The sequence below is a fragment of the Pleurodeles waltl genome, unplaced genomic scaffold, assembly GCF_031143425.1.
Source record: "Pleurodeles waltl isolate 20211129_DDA unplaced genomic scaffold, aPleWal1.hap1.20221129 scaffold_107, whole genome shotgun sequence".
In the NCBI taxonomy this organism is placed as follows: Eukaryota; Metazoa; Chordata; class Amphibia; order Caudata; family Salamandridae; genus Pleurodeles; species Pleurodeles waltl.
The window spans coordinates 961612-978289 of record NW_027149815.1 but is presented as its reverse complement, the minus strand read 5'-3'; the positions used below and the strand labels follow the sequence as shown (position 1 = coordinate 978289).

Genomic DNA, 16678 nt, shown 5'->3' with positions numbered 1-16678 from the left:
AGATGTTTCTCTTGACAAAAGAAACACTGCAATGCCCTCTCTGAGGATGGAACTCAGGACCTTCAGATTATGAGACTGACGCGCTGCCTACTGCGCTAAGAAGGCTGCTTGAAACCGCTAACAAATGCGTCTACACACCATGAAGAGGGAAGGTAGCAAAAATGCTGTTCTCATGTTGGAATATCAATACACTTCGGTTGCCTCGCTGGATTAAAATCGTCTGCAGTTATAATGGTCAGAAGACTGCTCTTTCCCAGTGCTTAAACCCACACCCCATACATTTAGCCATGCAAAAGAAATCAGGGCATACCATTCACCTCTCTAAGAAAGATCGTGCCATTTTTTCCTCCACATAACTGAGAATGAAATGGACTAAAACCCAGAATTAACATGCCGCCCCTAGCCGTAGATGCATCTAGATCTCAACACTTTACATGCTAATGTAACATAGCTGTGTGTCCTGCAAAAAGAGCAGGGGTACCTTAAGTCATCTCACAAGATGTGGAAACAGCACTCAACCATATCCTTCTTTGATGTACCCTGAACCAGTTGCCTTGAATACTCTGGCTTTTTTCGATTGCATCTAGCTGTTGTGTGTGGGGAATTATTCATTCTAGAGTCAACCTTATTCCATAAAAAACGGTGCTAGAAAATCCAGCTGTAAATCATATGGAATTCCACACCTGACGCTTCCCATTCCAGTGTCATATGTGGTGAATGTACATTCAATAGAATTCCAGGTTTCCATGCGTGGAGCAAGGTCTCCCTCTACAGGATGTGGGGATGTAGCTCAGTGGTAGAGCGCATGCTTAGCATGTATGAGGCCCCGGGTTCAATCCCCGGCATCTCCAGCTTTTCGCCATGCTAATCTTGCCTTTTGACAGATAGCTAGGCTGGCATCATGAGTAAGGAAGTGAGATGTCATGCAGCTGGTGCCAGAACCCCACTTTCTTCGCCTTGCAAAACCTTTTGAAATGGGGCTATCTCATTTCCCGTGTTTATAGAAAAAAATAATCTTGCTTCCATAAGAAACCAAAGTGGTGATTTATCTTGGCATTCTTAGTATAGAAAACGGGCACAGCTGTCTTGGTCATTTATTTGAATTCTTCCTCTAAACCAGAGACTCTTACCAGAAGGTTTAAGAAAAACAGAATGTTTTCTTCATCCTAATCCCTTCTGAATGGTCCATTAATCTACTGGTTTTGCTTTTCCAGTTCCTTTCACAGAAGCATTAAAAATGCATGTTCTTCATGCTCCGTACGGAGTAATGACTCTCCTAACTTTCTGTCCTTTCCTTCATGTTCCCATGCTGTCATCCTTTTGCCAGAAATGCTTCCAAAGGGCTGTGGATTCCTCGGCCCCATGCCCTTTCAGGAAAACTCCTTTCTGTAGGATTTCTAATTCTAGGTCCCCTGCTTTCCTTCACGCCAGCACAGCACATTCAGGTAGGTAAGCAGTCCCCCTTTATGGTGATAAGATGTAGCTGAGAATGCACTCTAGGAAGTGGCAATTTGTAGAGCAAGCTGCAGGTCATATTCATGATTTTCAAGATTAGACTGCAGTACTCCCACCCCACTCCCGCCGCAACCATTATTGAAAGAAAGATGAATGCAGCATGGAAAGCTGCACTGCCTAATCCTCCGATAGCTCAGTTGGGAGAGCGGAGGACTGTAGTGGAGAAACAGAAATCCTTAGGTCGCTGGTTCAAATCCGGCTCGAGGAGTTTCCCCTTTTTTGTTTTCCATAGCTGCTTTCTCTCTTGTTAAAACATTATGTGCCCCTCTGATTGAGAAACATTTCCCTAGCTCCAAATAAATGCTAGGACAGAAGGGTAGACTTCTTCTGCTTTCCAATGAAATTGACCACATAGTCATTTCTGAGGGATGTTGGAAGAGAAATAAACAAGGACCTGCAGATCAGAATTCATTCCAAAGCCTTGACTAAATATATGAAGGCACTTGGAAGACTTCCAGTTTCATTGTACCAAGGTAGATGTTTCGGCAGCCGAACCAGCTAAAACTCACCTACAATGAGTGGCCATGGATATGAAAGAGGGAATCTACAAAGACACCAACTCCTTAAAACTGAGCAAGATGCAATGTGGAGGAATAGTTTACAGATTTGGAGAAAATCTGAGATGTTTCTCTTGACAAAAGAAACACTGCAATGCCCTCTCTGAGGATCGAACTCAGGACCTTCAGATTATGAGACTGACGCGCTGCCTACTGCGCTAAGAAGGCTGCTTGAAACCGCTAACAAATGCGTCTACACACCATGAAGAGGGAAGGTAGCAAAAATGCTGTTCTCATGTTGGAATATCAATACACTTCGGTTGCCTCGCTGGATTAAAATCGTCTGCAGTTATAATGGTCAGAAGACTGCTCTTTCCCAGTGCTTAAACCCACACCCCATACATTTAGCCATGCAAAAGAAATCAGGGCATACCATTCACCTCTCTAAGAAAGATCGTGCCATTTTTTCCTCCACATAACTGAGAATGAAATGGACTAAAACCCAGAATTAACATGCCGCCCCTAGCCGTAGATGCATCTAGATCTCAACACTGTACATGCTAATGTAACATAGCTGTGTGTCCTGCAAAAAGAGCAGGGGTACCTTAAGTCATCTCACAAGATGTGGAAACAGCACTCAACCATATCCTTCTTTGATGTATCCTGAACCAGTTGCCTTGAATACTCTGGCTTTTTTCGATTGCATCTAGCTGTTGTGTGTGGGGAATTATTCATTCTAGAGTCAACCTTATTCCATAAAAAACGGTGCTAGAAAATCCAGCTGTAAATCATATGGAATTCCACACCTGACGCTTCCCATTCCAGTGTCATATGTGGTGAATGTACATTCAATAGAATTCCAGGTTTCCATGCGTGGAGCAAGGTCTCCCTCTACAGGATGTGGGGATGTAGCTCAGTGGTAGAGCGCATGCTTAGCATGTATGAGGCCCCGGGTTCAATCCCCGGCATCTCCAGCTTTTCGCCATGCTAATCTTGCCTTTTGACAGATAGCTAGGCTGGCATCATGAGTAAGGAAGTGAGATGTCATGCAGCTGGTGCCAGAACCCCACTTTCTTCGCCTTGCAAAACCTTTTGAAATGGGGCTATCTCATTTCCCGTGTTTATAGAAAAAAATAATCTTGCTTCCATAAGAAACCAAAGTGGTGATTTATCTTGGCATTCTTAGTATAGAAAACGGGCACAGCTGTCTTGGTCATTTATTTGAATTCTTCCTCTAAACCAGAGACTCTTACCAGAAGGTTTAAGAAAAACAGAATGTTTTCTTCATCCTAATCCCTTCTGAATGGTCCATTAATCTACTGGTTTTGCTTTTCCAGTTCCTTTCACAGAAGCATTAAAAATGCATGTTCTTCATGCTCCGTACGGAGTAATGACTCTCCTAACTTTCTGTCCTTTCCTTCATGTTCCCATGCTGTCATCCTTTTGCCAGAAATGCTTCCAAAGGGCTGTGGATTCCTCGGCCCCATGCCCTTTCAGGAAAACTCCTTTCTGTAGGATTTCTAATTCTAGGTCCCCTGCTTTCCTTCACGCCAGCACAGCACATTCAGGTAGGTAAGCAGTCCCCCTTTATGGTGATAAGATGTAGCTGAGAATGCACTCTAGGAAGTGGCAATTTGTAGAGCAAGCTGCAGGTCATATTCATGATTTTCAAGATTAGACTGCAGTACTCCCAGCCCACTCCCGCCGCAACCATTATTGAAAGAAAGATGAATGCAGCATGGAAAGCTGTACTGCCTAATCCTCCGATAGCTCAGTTGGGAGAGCGGAGGACTGTAGTGGAGAAACAGAAATCCTTAGGTCGCTGGTTCAAATCCGGCTCGGAGGAGTTTCCCCTTTTTTGTTTTCCATAGCTGCTTTCTCTCTTGTTAAAACATTATGTGCCCCTCTGATTGAGAAACATTTCCCTAGCTCCAAATAAATGCTAGGACAGAAGGGTAGACTTCTTCTGCTTTCCAATGAAATTGACCACATAGTCATTTCTGAGGGATGTTGGAAGAGAAATAAACAAGGACCTGCAGATCAGAATTCATTCCAAAGCCTTGACTAAATATATGAAGGCACTTGGAAGACTTCCAGTTTCATTGTACCAAGGTAGATGTTTCGGCAGCCGAACCAGCTAAAACTCACCTACAATGAGTGGCCATGGATATGAAAGAGGGAATCTACAAAGACACCAACTCCTTAAAACTGAGCAAGATGCAATGTGGAGGAATAGTTTACAGATTTGGAGAAAATCTGAGATGTTTCTCTTGACAAAAGAAACACTGCAATGCCCTCTCTGAGGATGGAACTCAGGACCTTCAGATTATGAGACTGACGCGCTGCCTACTGCGCTAAGAAGGCTGCTTGAAACCGCTAACAAATGCGTCTACACACCATGAAGAGGGAAGGTAGCAAAAATGCTGTTCTCATGTTGGAATATCAATACACTTCGGTTGCCTCGCTGGATTAAAATCGTCTGCAGTTATAATGGTCAGAAGACTGCTCTTTCCCAGTGCTTAAACCCACACCCCATACATTTAGCCATGCAAAAGAAATCAGGGCATACCATTCACCTCTCTAAGAAAGATCGTGCCATTTTTTCCTCCACATAACTGAGAATGAAATGGACTAAAACCCAGAATTAACATGCCGCCCCTAGCCGTAGATGCATCTAGATCTCAACACTGTACATGCTAATGTAACATAGCTGTGTGTCCTGCAAAAAGAGCAGGGGTACCTTAAGTCATCTCACAAGATGTGGAAACAGCACTCAACCATATCCTTCTTTGATGTATCCTGAACCAGTTGCCTTGAATACTCTGGCTTTTTTCGATTGCATCTAGCTGTTGTGTGTGGGGAATTATTCATTCTAGAGTCAACCTTATTCCATAAAAAACGGTGCTAGAAAATCCAGCTGTAAATCATATGGAATTCCACACCTGACGCTTCCCATTCCAGTGTCATATGTGGTGAATGTACATTCAATAGAATTCCAGGTTTCCATGCGTGGAGCAAGGTCTCCCTCTACAGGATGTGGGGATGTAGCTCAGTGGTAGAGCGCATGCTTAGCATGTATGAGGCCCCGGGTTCAATCCCCGGCATCTCCAGCTTTTCGCCATGCTAATCTTGCCTTTTGACAGATAGCTAGGCTGGCATCATGAGTAAGGAAGTGAGATGTCATGCAGCTGGTGCCAGAACCCCACTTTCTTCGCCTTGCAAAACCTTTTGAAATGGGGCTATCTCATTTCCCGTGTTTATAGAAAAAAATAATCTTGCTTCCATAAGAAACCAAAGTGGTGATTTATCTTGGCATTCTTAGTATAGAAAACGGGCACAGCTGTCTTGGTCATTTATTTGAATTCTTCCTCTAAACCAGAGACTCTTACCAGAAGGTTTAAGAAAAACAGAATGTTTTCTTCATCCTAATCCCTTCTGAATGGTCCATTAATCTACTGGTTTTGCTTTTCCAGTTCCTTTCACAGAAGCATTAAAAATGCATGTTCTTCATGCTCCGTACGGAGTAATGACTCTCCTAACTTTCTGTCCTTTCCTTCATGTTCCCATGCTGTCATCCTTTTGCCAGAAATGCTTCCAAAGGGCTGTGGATTCCTCGGCCCCATGCCCTTTCAGGAAAACTCCTTTCTGTAGGATTTCTAATTCTAGGTCCCCTGCTTTCCTTCACGCCAGCACAGCACATTCAGGTAGGTAAGCAGTCCCCCTTTATGGTGATAAGATGTAGCTGAGAATGCACTCTAGGAAGTGGCAATTTGTAGAGCAAGCTGCAGGTCATATTCATGATTTTCAAGATTAGACTGCAGTACTCCCAGCCCACTCCCGCCGCAACCATTATTGAAAGAAAGATGAATGCAGCATGGAAAGCTGTACTGCCTAATCCTCCGATAGCTCAGTTGGGAGAGCGGAGGACTGTAGTGGAGAAACAGAAATCCTTAGGTCGCTGGTTCAAATCCGGCTCGGAGGAGTTTCCCCTTTTTTGTTTTCCATAGCTGCTTTCTCTCTTGTTAAAACATTATGTGCCCCTCTGATTGAGAAACATTTCCCTAGCTCCAAATAAATGCTAGGACAGAAGGGTAGACTTCTTCTGCTTTCCAATGAAATTGACCACATAGTCATTTCTGAGGGATGTTGGAAGAGAAATAAACAAGGACCTGCAGATCAGAATTCATTCCAAAGCCTTGACTAAATATATGAAGGCACTTGGAAGACTTCCAGTTTCATTGTACCAAGGTAGATGTTTCGGCAGCCGAACCAGCTAAAACTCACCTACAATGAGTGGCCATGGATATCAAAGAGGGAATCTACAAAGACACCAACTCCTTAAAACTGAGCAAGATGCAATGTGGAGGAATAGTTTACAGATTTGGAGAAAATCTGAGATGTTTCTCTTGACTAAAGAAACACTGCAATGCCCTCTCTGAGGATCGAACTCAGGACCTTCAGATTATGAGACTGACGCGCTGCCTACTGCGCTAAGAAGGCTGCTTGAAACCGCTAACAAATGCGTCTACACACCATGAAGAGGGAAGGTAGCAAAAATGCTGTTCTCATGTTGGAATATCAATACACTTCGGTTGCCTCGCTGGATTAAAATCGTCTGCAGTTATAATGGTCAGAAGACTGCTCTTTCCCAGTGCTTAAACCCACACCCCATACATTTAGCCATGCAAAAGAAATCAGGGCATACCATTCACCTCTCTAAGAAAGATCGTGCCATTTTTTCCTCCACATAACTGAGAATGAAATGGACTAAAACCCAGAATTAACATGCCGCCCCTAGCCGTAGATGCATCTAGATCTCAACACTGTACATGCTAATGTAACATAGCTGTGTGTCCTGCAAAAAGAGCAGGGGTACCTTAAGTCATCTCACAAGATGTGGAAACAGCACTGAACCATATCCTTCTTTGATGTATCCTGAACCAGTTGCCTTGAATACTCTGGCTTTTTTCGATTGCATCTAGCTGTTGTGTGTGGGGAATTATTCATTCTAGAGTCAACCTTATTCCATAAAAAACGGTGCTAGAAAATCCAGCTGTAAATCATATGGAATTCCACACCTGACGCTTCCCATTCCAGTGTCATATGTGGTGAATGTACATTCAATAGAATTCCAGGTTTCCATGCGTGGAGCAAGGTCTCCCTCTACAGGATGTGGGGATGTAGCTCAGTGGTAGAGCGCATGCTTAGCATGTATGAGGCCCCGGGTTCAATCCCCGGCATCTCCAGCTTTTCGCCATGCTAATCTTGCCTTTTGACAGATAGCTAGGCTGGCATCATGAGTAAGGAAGTGAGATGTCATGCAGCTGGTGCCAGAACCCCACTTTCTTCGCCTTGCAAAACCTTTTGAAATGGGGCTATCTCATTTCCCGTGTTTATAGAAAAAAATAATCTTGCTTCCATAAGAAACCAAAGTGGTGATTTATCTTGGCATTCTTAGTATAGAAAACGGGCACAGCTGTCTTGGTCATTTATTTGAATTCTTCCTCTAAACCAGAGACTCTTACCAGAAGGTTTAAGAAAAACAGAATGTTTTCTTCATCCTAATCCCTTCTGAATGGTCCATTAATCTACTGGTTTTGCTTTTCCAGTTCCTTTCACAGAAGCATTAAAAATGCATGTTCTTCATGCTCCGTACGGAGTAATGACTCTCCTAACTTTCTGTCCTTTCCTTCATGTTCCCATGCTGTCATCCTTTTGCCAGAAATGCTTCCAAAGGGCTGTGGATTCCTCGGCCCCATGCCCTTTCAGGAAAACTCCTTTCTGTAGGATTTCTAATTCTAGGTCCCCTGCTTTCCTTCACGCCAGCACAGCACATTCAGGTAGGTAAGCAGTCCCCCTTTATGGTGATAAGATGTAGCTGAGAATGCACTCTAGGAAGTGGCAATTTGTAGAGCAAGCTGCAGGTCATATTCATGATTTTCAAGATTAGACTGCAGTACTCCCAGCCCACTCCCGCCGCAACCATTATTGAAAGAAAGATGAATGCAGCATGGAAAGCTGTACTGCCTAATCCTCCGATAGCTCAGTTGGGAGAGCGGAGGACTGTAGTGGAGAAACAGAAATCCTTAGGTCGCTGGTTCAAATCCGGCTCGGAGGAGTTTCCCCTTTTTTGTTTTCCATAGCTGCTTTCTCTCTTGTTAAAACATTATGTGCCCCTCTGATTGAGAAACATTTCCCTAGCTCCAAATAAATGCTAGGACAGAAGGGTAGACTTCTTCTGCTTTCCAATGAAATTGACCACATAGTCATTTCTGAGGGATGTTGGAAGAGAAATAAACAAGGACCTGCAGATCAGAATTCATTCCAAAGCCTTGACTAAATATATGAAGGCACTTGGAAGACTTCCAGTTTCATTGTACCAAGGTAGATGTTTCGGCAGCCGAACCAGCTAAAACTCACCTACAATGAGTGGCCATGGATATGAAAGAGGGAATCTACAAAGACACCAACTCCTTAAAACTGAGCAAGATGCAATGTGGAGGAATAGTTTACAGATTTGGAGAAAATCTGAGATGTTTCTCTTGACAAAAGAAACACTGCAATGCCCTCTCTGAGGATGGAACTCAGGACCTTCAGATTATGAGACTGACGCGCTGCCTACTGCGCTAAGAAGGCTGCTTGAAACCGCTAACAAATGCGTCTACACACCATGAAGAGGGAAGGTAGCAAAAATGCTGTTCTCATGTTGGAATATCAATACACTTCGGTTGCCTCGCTGGATTAAAATCGTCTGCAGTTATAATGGTCAGAAGACTGCTCTTTCCCAGTGCTTAAACCCACACCCCATACATTTAGCCATGCAAAAGAAATCAGGGCATACCATTCACCTCTCTAAGAAAGATCGTGCCATTTTTTCCTCCACATAACTGAGAATGAAATGGACTAAAACCCAGAATTAACATGCCGCCCCTAGCCGTAGATGCATCTAGATCTCAACACTGTACATGCTAATGTAACATAGCTGTGTGTCCTGCAAAAAGAGCAGGGGTACCTTAAGTCATCTCACAAGATGTGGAAACAGCACTGAACCATATCCTTCTTTGATGTATCCTGAACCAGTTGCCTTGAATACTCTGGCTTTTTTCGATTGCATCTAGCTGTTGTGTGTGGGGAATTATTCATTCTAGAGTCAACCTTATTCCATAAAAAACGGTGCTAGAAAATCCAGCTGTAAATCATATGGAATTCCACACCTGACGCTTCCCATTCCAGTGTCATATGTGGTGAATGTACATTCAATAGAATTCCAGGTTTCCATGCGTGGAGCAAGGTCTCCCTCTACAGGATGTGGGGATGTAGCTCAGTGGTAGAGCGCATGCTTAGCATGTATGAGGCCCCGGGTTCAATCCCCGGCATCTCCAGCTTTTCGCCATGCTAATCTTGCCTTTTGACAGATAGCTAGGCTGGCATCATGAGTAAGGAAGTGAGATGTCATGCAGCTGGTGCCAGAACCCCACTTTCTTCGCCTTGCAAAACCTTTTGAAATGGGGCTATCTCATTTCCCGTGTTTATAGAAAAAAATAATCTTGCTTCCATAAGAAACCAAAGTGGTGATTTATCTTGGCATTCTTAGTATAGAAAACGGGCACAGCTGTCTTGGTCATTTATTTGAATTCTTCCTCTAAACCAGAGACTCTTACCAGAAGGTTTAAGAAAAACAGAATGTTTTCTTCATCCTAATCCCTTCTGAATGGTCCATTAATCTACTGGTTTTGCTTTTCCAGTTCCTTTCACAGAAGCATTAAAAATGCATGTTCTTCATGCTCCGTACGGAGTAATGACTCTCCTAACTTTCTGTCCTTTCCTTCATGTTCCCATGCTGTCATCCTTTTGCCAGAAATGCTTCCAAAGGGCTGTGGATTCCTCGGCCCCATGCCCTTTCAGGAAAACTCCTTTCTGTAGGATTTCTAATTCTAGGTCCCCTGCTTTCCTTCACGCCAGCACAGCACATTCAGGTAGGTAAGCAGTCCCCCTTTATGGTGATAAGATGTAGCTGAGAATGCACTCTAGGAAGTGGCAATTTGTAGAGCAAGCTGCAGGTCATATTCATGATTTTCAAGATTAGACTGCAGTACTCCCAGCCCACTCCCGCCGCAACCATTATTGAAAGAAAGATGAATGCAGCATGGAAAGCTGTACTGCCTAATCCTCCGATAGCTCAGTTGGGAGAGCGGAGGACTGTAGTGGAGAAACAGAAATCCTTAGGTCGCTGGTTCAAATCCGGCTCGGAGGAGTTTCCCCTTTTTTGTTTTCCATAGCTGCTTTCTCTCTTGTTAAAACATTATGTGCCCCTCTGATTGAGAAACATTTCCCTAGCTCCAAATAAATGCTAGGACAGAAGGGTAGACTTCTTCTGCTTTCCAATGAAATTGACCACATAGTCATTTCTGAGGGATGTTGGAAGAGAAATAAACAAGGACCTGCAGATCAGAATTCATTCCAAAGCCTTGACTAAATATATGAAGGCACTTGGAAGACTTCCAGTTTCATTGTACCAAGGTAGATGTTTCGGCAGCCGAACCAGCTAAAACTCACCTACAATGAGTGGCCATGGATATCAAAGAGGGAATCTACAAAGACACCAACTCCTTAAAACTGAGCAAGATGCAATGTGGAGGAATAGTTTACAGATTTGGAGAAAATCTGAGATGTTTCTCTTGACTAAAGAAACACTGCAATGCCCTCTCTGAGGATCGAACTCAGGACCTTCAGATTATGAGACTGACGCGCTGCCTACTGCGCTAAGAAGGCTGCTTGAAACCGCTAACAAATGCGTCTACACACCATGAAGAGGGAAGGTAGCAAAAATGCTGTTCTCATGTTGGAATATCAATACACTTCGGTTGCCTCGCTGGATTAAAATCGTCTGCAGTTATAATGGTCAGAAGACTGCTCTTTCCCAGTGCTTAAACCCACACCCCATACATTTAGCCATGCAAAAGAAATCAGGGCATACCATTCACCTCTCTAAGAAAGATCGTGCCATTTTTTCCTCCACATAACTGAGAATGAAATGGACTAAAACCCAGAATTAACATGCCGCCCCTAGCCGTAGATGCATCTAGATCTCAACACTGTACATGCTAATGTAACATAGCTGTGTGTCCTGCAAAAAGAGCAGGGGTACCTTAAGTCATCTCACAAGATGTGGAAACAGCACTGAACCATATCCTTCTTTGATGTATCCTGAACCAGTTGCCTTGAATACTCTGGCTTTTTTCGATTGCATCTAGCTGTTGTGTGTGGGGAATTATTCATTCTAGAGTCAACCTTATTCCATAAAAAACGGTGCTAGAAAATCCAGCTGTAAATCATATGGAATTCCACACCTGACGCTTCCCATTCCAGTGTCATATGTGGTGAATGTACATTCAATAGAATTCCAGGTTTCCATGCGTGGAGCAAGGTCTCCCTCTACAGGATGTGGGGATGTAGCTCAGTGGTAGAGCGCATGCTTAGCATGTATGAGGCCCCGGGTTCAATCCCCGGCATCTCCAGCTTTTCGCCATGCTAATCTTGCCTTTTGACAGATAGCTAGGCTGGCATCATGAGTAAGGAAGTGAGATGTCATGCAGCTGGTGCCAGAACCCCACTTTCTTCGCCTTGCAAAACCTTTTGAAATGGGGCTATCTCATTTCCCGTGTTTATAGAAAAAAATAATCTTGCTTCCATAAGAAACCAAAGTGGTGATTTATCTTGGCATTCTTAGTATAGAAAACGGGCACAGCTGTCTTGGTCATTTATTTGAATTCTTCCTCTAAACCAGAGACTCTTACCAGAAGGTTTAAGAAAAACAGAATGTTTTCTTCATCCTAATCCCTTCTGAATGGTCCATTAATCTACTGGTTTTGCTTTTCCAGTTCCTTTCACAGAAGCATTAAAAATGCATGTTCTTCATGCTCCGTACGGAGTAATGACTCTCCTAACTTTCTGTCCTTTCCTTCATGTTCCCATGCTGTCATCCTTTTGCCAGAAATGCTTCCAAAGGGCTGTGGATTCCTCGGCCCCATGCCCTTTCAGGAAAACTCCTTTCTGTAGGATTTCTAATTCTAGGTCCCCTGCTTTCCTTCACGCCAGCACAGCACATTCAGGTAGGTAAGCAGTCCCCCTTTATGGTGATAAGATGTAGCTGAGAATGCACTCTAGGAAGTGGCAATTTGTAGAGCAAGCTGCAGGTCATATTCATGATTTTCAAGATTAGACTGCAGTACTCCCAGCCCACTCCCGCCGCAACCATTATTGAAAGAAAGATGAATGCAGCATGGAAAGCTGTACTGCCTAATCCTCCGATAGCTCAGTTGGGAGAGCGGAGGACTGTAGTGGAGAAACAGAAATCCTTAGGTCGCTGGTTCAAATCCGGCTCGGAGGAGTTTCCCCTTTTTTGTTTTCCATAGCTGCTTTCTCTCTTGTTAAAACATTATGTGCCCCTCTGATTGAGAAACATTTCCCTAGCTCCAAATAAATGCTAGGACAGAAGGGTAGACTTCTTCTGCTTTCCAATGAAATTGACCACATAGTCATTTCTGAGGGATGTTGGAAGAGAAATAAACAAGGACCTGCAGATCAGAATTCATTCCAAAGCCTTGACTAAATATATGAAGGCACTTGGAAGACTTCCAGTTTCATTGTACCAAGGTAGATGTTTCGGCAGCCGAACCAGCTAAAACTCACCTACAATGAGTGGCCATGGATATCAAAGAGGGAATCTACAAAGACACCAACTCCTTAAAACTGAGCAAGATGCAATGTGGAGGAATAGTTTACAGATTTGGAGAAAATCTGAGATGTTTCTCTTGACTAAAGAAACACTGCAATGCCCTCTCTGAGGATCGAACTCAGGACCTTCAGATTATGAGACTGACGCGCTGCCTACTGCGCTAAGAAGGCTGCTTGAAACCGCTAACAAATGCGTCTACACACCATGAAGAGGGAAGGTAGCAAAAATGCTGTTCTCATGTTGGAATATCAATACACTTCGGTTGCCTCGCTGGATTAAAATCGTCTGCAGTTATAATGGTCAGAAGACTGCTCTTTCCCAGTGCTTAAACCCACACCCCATACATTTAGCCATGCAAAAGAAATCAGGGCATACCATTCACCTCTCTAAGAAAGATCGTGCCATTTTTTCCTCCACATAACTGAGAATGAAATGGACTAAAACCCAGAATTAACATGCCGCCCCTAGCCGTAGATGCATCTAGATCTCAACACTGTACATGCTAATGTAACATAGCTGTGTGTCCTGCAAAAAGAGCAGGGGTACCTTAAGTCATCTCACAAGATGTGGAAACAGCACTGAACCATATCCTTCTTTGATGTATCCTGAACCAGTTGCCTTGAATACTCTGGCTTTTTTCGATTGCATCTAGCTGTTGTGTGTGGGGAATTATTCATTCTAGAGTCAACCTTATTCCATAAAAAACGGTGCTAGAAAATCCAGCTGTAAATCATATGGAATTCCACACCTGACGCTTCCCATTCCAGTGTCATATGTGGTGAATGTACATTCAATAGAATTCCAGGTTTCCATGCGTGGAGCAAGGTCTCCCTCTACAGGATGTGGGGATGTAGCTCAGTGGTAGAGCGCATGCTTAGCATGTATGAGGCCCCGGGTTCAATCCCCGGCATCTCCAGCTTTTCGCCATGCTAATCTTGCCTTTTGACAGATAGCTAGGCTGGCATCATGAGTAAGGAAGTGAGATGTCATGCAGCTGGTGCCAGAACCCCACTTTCTTCGCCTTGCAAAACCTTTTGAAATGGGGCTATCTCATTTCCCGTGTTTATAGAAAAAAATAATCTTGCTTCCATAAGAAACCAAAGTGGTGATTTATCTTGGCATTCTTAGTATAGAAAACGGGCACAGCTGTCTTGGTCATTTATTTGAATTCTTCCTCTAAACCAGAGACTCTTACCAGAAGGTTTAAGAAAAACAGAATGTTTTCTTCATCCTAATCCCTTCTGAATGGTCCATTAATCTACTGGTTTTGCTTTTCCAGTTCCTTTCACAGAAGCATTAAAAATGCATGTTCTTCATGCTCCGTACGGAGTAATGACTCTCCTAACTTTCTGTCCTTTCCTTCATGTTCCCATGCTGTCATCCTTTTGCCAGAAATGCTTCCAAAGGGCTGTGGATTCCTCGGCCCCATGCCCTTTCAGGAAAACTCCTTTCTGTAGGATTTCTAATTCTAGGTCCCCTGCTTTCCTTCACGCCAGCACAGCACATTCAGGTAGGTAAGCAGTCCCCCTTTATGGTGATAAGATGTAGCTGAGAATGCACTCTAGGAAGTGGCAATTTGTAGAGCAAGCTGCAGGTCATATTCATGATTTTCAAGATTAGACTGCAGTACTCCCAGCCCACTCCCGCCGCAACCATTATTGAAAGAAAGATGAATGCAGCATGGAAAGCTGTACTGCCTAATCCTCCGATAGCTCAGTTGGGAGAGCGGAGGACTGTAGTGGAGAAACAGAAATCCTTAGGTCGCTGGTTCAAATCCGGCTCGGAGGAGTTTCCCCTTTTTTGTTTTCCATAGCTGCTTTCTCTCTTGTTAAAACATTATGTGCCCCTCTGATTGAGAAACATTTCCCTAGCTCCAAATAAATGCTAGGACAGAAGGGTAGACTTCTTCTGCTTTCCAATGAAATTGACCACATAGTCATTTCTGAGGGATGTTGGAAGAGAAATAAACAAGGACCTGCAGATCAGAATTCATTCCAAAGCCTTGACTAAATATATGAAGGCACTTGGAAGACTTCCAGTTTCATTGTACCAAGGTAGATGTTTCGGCAGCCGAACCAGCTAAAACTCACCTACAATGAGTGGCCATGGATATCAAAGAGGGAATCTACAAAGACACCAACTCCTTAAAACTGAGCAAGATGCAATGTGGAGGAATAGTTTACAGATTTGGAGAAAATCTGAGATGTTTCTCTTGACTAAAGAAACACTGCAATGCCCTCTCTGAGGATCGAACTCAGGACCTTCAGATTATGAGACTGACGCGCTGCCTACTGCGCTAAGAAGGCTGCTTGAAACCGCTAACAAATGCGTCTACACACCATGAAGAGGGAAGGTAGCAAAAATGCTGTTCTCATGTTGGAATATCAATACACTTCGGTTGCCTCGCTGGATTAAAATCGTCTGCAGTTATAATGGTCAGAAGACTGCTCTTTCCCAGTGCTTAAACCCACACCCCATACATTTAGCCATGCAAAAGAAATCAGGGCATACCATTCACCTCTCTAAGAAAGATCGTGCCATTTTTTCCTCCACATAACTGAGAATGAAATGGACTAAAACCCAGAATTAACATGCCGCCCCTAGCCGTAGATGCATCTAGATCTCAACACTGTACATGCTAATGTAACATAGCTGTGTGTCCTGCAAAAAGAGCAGGGGTACCTTAAGTCATCTCACAAGATGTGGAAACAGCACTGAACCATATCCTTCTTTGATGTATCCTGAACCAGTTGCCTTGAATACTCTGGCTTTTTTCGATTGCATCTAGCTGTTGTGTGTGGGGAATTATTCATTCTAGAGTCAACCTTATTCCATAAAAAACGGTGCTAGAAAATCCAGCTGTAAATCATATGGAATTCCACACCTGACGCTTCCCATTCCAGTGTCATATGTGGTGAATGTACATTCAATAGAATTCCAGGTTTCCATGCGTGGAGCAAGGTCTCCCTCTACAGGATGTGGGGATGTAGCTCAGTGGTAGAGCGCATGCTTAGCATGTATGAGGCCCCGGGTTCAATCCCCGGCATCTCCAGCTTTTCGCCATGCTAATCTTGCCTTTTGACAGATAGCTAGGCTGGCATCATGAGTAAGGAAGTGAGATGTCATGCAGCTGGTGCCAGAACCCCACTTTCTTCGCCTTGCAAAACCTTTTGAAATGGGGCTATCTCATTTCCCGTGTTTATAGAAAAAAATAATCTTGCTTCCATAAGAAACCAAAGTGGTGATTTATCTTGGCATTCTTAGTATAGAAAACGGGCACAGCTGTCTTGGTCATTTATTTGAATTCTTCCTCTAAACCAGAGACTCTTACCAGAAGGTTTAAGAAAAACAGAATGTTTTCTTCATCCTAATCCCTTCTGAATGGTCCATTAATCTACTGGTTTTGCTTTTCCAGTTCCTTTCACAGAAGCATTAAAAATGCATGTTCTTCATGCTCCGTACGGAGTAATGACTCTCCTAACTTTCTGTCCTTTCCTTCATGTTCCCATGCTGTCATCCTTTTGCCAGAAATGCTTCCAAAGGGCTGTGGATTCCTCGGCCCCATGCCCTTTCAGGAAAACTCCTTTCTGTAGGATTTCTAATTCTAGGTCCCCTGCTTTCCTTCACGCCAGCACAGCACATTCAGGTAGGTAAGCAGTCCCCCTTTATGGTGATAAGATGTAGCTGAGAATGCACTCTAGGAAGTGGCAATTTGTAGAGCAAGCTGCAGGTCATATTCATGATTTTCAAGATTAGACTGCAGTACTCCCAGCCCACTCCCGCCGCAACCATTATTGAAAGAAAGATGAATGCAGCATGGAAAGCTGTACTGCCTAATCCTCCGATAGCTCAGTTGGGAGAGCGGAGGACTGTAGTGGAGAAACAGAAATCCTTAGGTCGCTGGTTCAAATCCGGCTCGGAGGAGTTT

At 43.7% G+C, this 16678-nt stretch overlaps 23 non-coding genes across 23 annotated transcripts; 15 read left to right on the top strand and 8 right to left on the bottom strand.

Moving 5' to 3' along the window:
• Positions 1–32: 32 nt before the first annotated feature.
• On the bottom strand, positions 33–105 carry TRNAM-CAU (transfer RNA methionine (anticodon CAU)). The gene has a single exon. It is a non-coding gene; the product is annotated as a tRNA-Met (tRNA).
• A 674-nt stretch (positions 106–779) lies between these two features.
• On the top strand, positions 780–851 carry TRNAA-AGC (transfer RNA alanine (anticodon AGC)). The gene has a single exon. It is a non-coding gene; the product is annotated as a tRNA-Ala (tRNA).
• A 1316-nt stretch (positions 852–2167) lies between these two features.
• On the bottom strand, positions 2168–2240 carry TRNAM-CAU (transfer RNA methionine (anticodon CAU)). The gene has a single exon. It is a non-coding gene; the product is annotated as a tRNA-Met (tRNA).
• A 674-nt stretch (positions 2241–2914) lies between these two features.
• On the top strand, positions 2915–2986 carry TRNAA-AGC (transfer RNA alanine (anticodon AGC)). Its single transcript has one exon. It is a non-coding gene; the product is annotated as a tRNA-Ala (tRNA).
• Positions 2987–3772: 786 nt separating this feature from the next.
• On the top strand, positions 3773–3858 carry TRNAY-GUA (transfer RNA tyrosine (anticodon GUA)). The gene is given in 2 exon segments: positions 3773–3809; positions 3823–3858. It is a non-coding gene; the product is annotated as a tRNA-Tyr (tRNA).
• A 445-nt stretch (positions 3859–4303) lies between these two features.
• TRNAM-CAU (transfer RNA methionine (anticodon CAU)) lies at positions 4304–4376 on the bottom strand. The gene has a single exon. It is a non-coding gene; the product is annotated as a tRNA-Met (tRNA).
• Positions 4377–5050: 674 nt separating this feature from the next.
• Positions 5051–5122, top strand: TRNAA-AGC (transfer RNA alanine (anticodon AGC)). The gene has a single exon. It is a non-coding gene; the product is annotated as a tRNA-Ala (tRNA).
• A 786-nt stretch (positions 5123–5908) lies between these two features.
• TRNAY-GUA (transfer RNA tyrosine (anticodon GUA)) lies at positions 5909–5994 on the top strand. Its single transcript is given in 2 exon segments — positions 5909–5945; positions 5959–5994. It is a non-coding gene; the product is annotated as a tRNA-Tyr (tRNA).
• Positions 5995–6439: 445 nt separating this feature from the next.
• Positions 6440–6512, bottom strand: TRNAM-CAU (transfer RNA methionine (anticodon CAU)). Its single transcript has one exon. It is a non-coding gene; the product is annotated as a tRNA-Met (tRNA).
• A 674-nt stretch (positions 6513–7186) lies between these two features.
• TRNAA-AGC (transfer RNA alanine (anticodon AGC)) lies at positions 7187–7258 on the top strand. The gene has a single exon. It is a non-coding gene; the product is annotated as a tRNA-Ala (tRNA).
• A 786-nt stretch (positions 7259–8044) lies between these two features.
• TRNAY-GUA (transfer RNA tyrosine (anticodon GUA)) lies at positions 8045–8130 on the top strand. Its single transcript is given in 2 exon segments — positions 8045–8081; positions 8095–8130. It is a non-coding gene; the product is annotated as a tRNA-Tyr (tRNA).
• A 445-nt stretch (positions 8131–8575) lies between these two features.
• TRNAM-CAU (transfer RNA methionine (anticodon CAU)) lies at positions 8576–8648 on the bottom strand. Its single transcript has one exon. It is a non-coding gene; the product is annotated as a tRNA-Met (tRNA).
• A 674-nt stretch (positions 8649–9322) lies between these two features.
• TRNAA-AGC (transfer RNA alanine (anticodon AGC)) lies at positions 9323–9394 on the top strand. Its single transcript has one exon. It is a non-coding gene; the product is annotated as a tRNA-Ala (tRNA).
• Positions 9395–10180: 786 nt separating this feature from the next.
• Positions 10181–10266, top strand: TRNAY-GUA (transfer RNA tyrosine (anticodon GUA)). The gene is given in 2 exon segments: positions 10181–10217; positions 10231–10266. It is a non-coding gene; the product is annotated as a tRNA-Tyr (tRNA).
• Positions 10267–10711: 445 nt separating this feature from the next.
• TRNAM-CAU (transfer RNA methionine (anticodon CAU)) lies at positions 10712–10784 on the bottom strand. Its single transcript has one exon. It is a non-coding gene; the product is annotated as a tRNA-Met (tRNA).
• A 674-nt stretch (positions 10785–11458) lies between these two features.
• Positions 11459–11530, top strand: TRNAA-AGC (transfer RNA alanine (anticodon AGC)). The gene has a single exon. It is a non-coding gene; the product is annotated as a tRNA-Ala (tRNA).
• Positions 11531–12316: 786 nt separating this feature from the next.
• TRNAY-GUA (transfer RNA tyrosine (anticodon GUA)) lies at positions 12317–12402 on the top strand. Its single transcript is given in 2 exon segments — positions 12317–12353; positions 12367–12402. It is a non-coding gene; the product is annotated as a tRNA-Tyr (tRNA).
• Positions 12403–12847: 445 nt separating this feature from the next.
• TRNAM-CAU (transfer RNA methionine (anticodon CAU)) lies at positions 12848–12920 on the bottom strand. The gene has a single exon. It is a non-coding gene; the product is annotated as a tRNA-Met (tRNA).
• A 674-nt stretch (positions 12921–13594) lies between these two features.
• TRNAA-AGC (transfer RNA alanine (anticodon AGC)) lies at positions 13595–13666 on the top strand. The gene has a single exon. It is a non-coding gene; the product is annotated as a tRNA-Ala (tRNA).
• A 786-nt stretch (positions 13667–14452) lies between these two features.
• TRNAY-GUA (transfer RNA tyrosine (anticodon GUA)) lies at positions 14453–14538 on the top strand. Its single transcript is given in 2 exon segments — positions 14453–14489; positions 14503–14538. It is a non-coding gene; the product is annotated as a tRNA-Tyr (tRNA).
• A 445-nt stretch (positions 14539–14983) lies between these two features.
• TRNAM-CAU (transfer RNA methionine (anticodon CAU)) lies at positions 14984–15056 on the bottom strand. Its single transcript has one exon. It is a non-coding gene; the product is annotated as a tRNA-Met (tRNA).
• A 674-nt stretch (positions 15057–15730) lies between these two features.
• On the top strand, positions 15731–15802 carry TRNAA-AGC (transfer RNA alanine (anticodon AGC)). Its single transcript has one exon. It is a non-coding gene; the product is annotated as a tRNA-Ala (tRNA).
• Positions 15803–16588: 786 nt separating this feature from the next.
• TRNAY-GUA (transfer RNA tyrosine (anticodon GUA)) lies at positions 16589–16674 on the top strand. Its single transcript is given in 2 exon segments — positions 16589–16625; positions 16639–16674. It is a non-coding gene; the product is annotated as a tRNA-Tyr (tRNA).
• The last annotated feature ends 4 nt before the right edge of the window (positions 16675–16678 follow it).